The sequence below is a fragment of the Mustela erminea genome, chromosome 12 (genome assembly GCF_009829155.1).
Source record: "Mustela erminea isolate mMusErm1 chromosome 12, mMusErm1.Pri, whole genome shotgun sequence".
NCBI lineage: Eukaryota > Metazoa > Chordata > Mammalia > Carnivora > Mustelidae > Mustela > Mustela erminea.
The window spans coordinates 54,454,010-54,456,331 of record NC_045625.1 but is presented as its reverse complement, the minus strand read 5'-3'; positions in this window follow the sequence as shown (position 1 = coordinate 54,456,331).

The following is a 2,322-nucleotide window of genomic DNA, read 5'->3' as shown; positions in this document are numbered from 1 at the left end:
CCCATTTTACCATTATATCTCCTTATTTGTATTCAAAAACACAGCTACTGACAATGACACTGTACATGCGTGTAAAGTGTCAAGGAGACATATATCCTCAGGAGTTGCTGGAACGCCAAGAACTCCGTGGCCTTTCCCTACCGCTGATGTCATTTTTCTTGTAGCTGTTTCTTGGGAAAGCTCAGTGGCAATGACAATAAATATGACATTCCTCATTTTTGAAAGCTTTCACACTTGGTTAGGTATCTAGTGTGGGGACTCATACAAAGAAAGCATTGAGTGAATATTGCTTAATGATGATCACTCCCTGCTAGATAAAATGAACCATTCTGCATGAAGCAGATGCTGATAAATTGATAGAGACTGTGTAATTCTGAGAAAGATGTAGATTTTTCAACTTCAGTCTGTGAACCACTTGTCTTATAGGGTTCTTGACAAAAATAAAAATTCCTATCTCATACCTAAGACCCTGTGATTTAGAACCTCTGAGTGTAGGAATTTTCATTTTTAACAGTTATTCTGGTGATACTCCTGTATTACAAAATTTGACAACCACTACTCATTCAATCTTGGATTCTTGGAAGAGTAGTTCTAAATACATACATGTGCATTTTCATCTAGATCACTAGAAAGGAAGACTACAGAGAAGATGATTTTCAGTATTGGATTCTGAATTCGTGATTTAAGTGGTCAAAATAACAGTAAGTACCTAAAGTCTTAAGCAATGCCTGTAAAATTCTTAAAAACTCAGCAGAAAATTGAACCATTTCCAAAGGCAAATATCTGGCTTTTGAGGAAGATCTGGGATTTTAAAAAAAAAAAAAGAAAAGAAAAGATATATATATATATATATATATATCAGTAAGCTTCATAATAAGTGAACAAAGAAACGTTTTTGTTAGTTCTCTACTGGAGAGGTCAGGAAGAAAAGACAACAGATGATATAGAGCACAACTTTTTACTTACTTACCATGAGCAGCAGGAGAATGTGTACAATGTATATGGAGCTGCAAACATTTTAGAAATAAGTATAAAATAAAATAGCATAAAATTACTTCTCAAATATAAAAAGCAAAGGCAAAGCCCCAGTAAGAAGGTCTGGGATGAAAGAAATGTTCCCAGCATGGGGGTGCGGCGACTGGCCATACCTAGAATTCAATTCACACCAAGAAGGAATGCGTATACTGCAGTGCCTCCAGGACAGAAAGCAGAGCTTAGGTAAACAATTTTAAAATATGGATGCTTTGTCTGATAATGATGAGCTTTGGTCCCAGTGTAGGTGAGAGCTTAGGACACAGGCACTGAGATGGGAATGGTAAAGTCAGATCTAAACTGGTAACTGTGCTCAAATGCTTAAAGAGATAGCATAAGAAAAGGGATTAGTCTTATGCAAGGTTTGAAAATAAAACCTGAAGACCAAAAGGTAAAAATAAGAAAACTGAAATATGAAGAAATTTTCTAAAAAAAAAAAAAAAAATTCAGTGAAAGCCCTTCTACAAAGAAATAGGAATGATTGTTTAAAGTGTTGTCATCTTGGAAGCAAGAGGCTATTTGAATAATCATCTAGGACATTGTAGGACAGTGCTTCTCAAACTTTAATGGGCATATGGATCACGTGAGGATTATATTAAAATGCAGATTCTGGTTCTGGATCTAGGGTGAGACTTGAGTTTCTACCACATCTAGCAAAGCTCCCAGGGAAGCCAATACTGCTGGCCCATTAGAGCGCATTAGACATCAACATTCTAAGGTATTTTCCAAATCTAAGAATCCAGAATGGATTTACCTTGTGGCTCTGTCACTTTCTGTGTATTTGTGGAACTAGTTCCTTATCTGTCCTTTGTCCCAGATTTTCTCATTTGTAAACTGGAAACAATCAGAATTTTGCCTTGTAGGAATGTTTGGAGGATTTGGTGAATTAATGGACATAGAGCAGGCAGGAGAGAGTCTGACACATAATAAATAAATCAATAAATGTCAGCTTTGATTATTGCTGCCATTTTTATAAAGCTAAAAAGTTGTGAAATACAGATTGCTTTGGCTTTTTCGGATTTCCATCTTCGCTGATGTAATCAGATTGTTTGTCTGGAACTGAGCAAGGATGCCTTAAGAGTTTCTCCTGCTCACTGCCAGATAGAACTCCAGTTGCGGCCTAAAGTCATTTTTAGGTTTTGCTAAATTCCAAAGGAAATGAAATCTGCAGTGACTCCATTATGCAAATAATAGTAATGTTGAACGAACAGGGGAATGAATTTCTAGAGACTGAGTTTTCAGTCCTGCCTCTAATTAACCATGTAAACTAATAGTATTCTCCCAAACCTA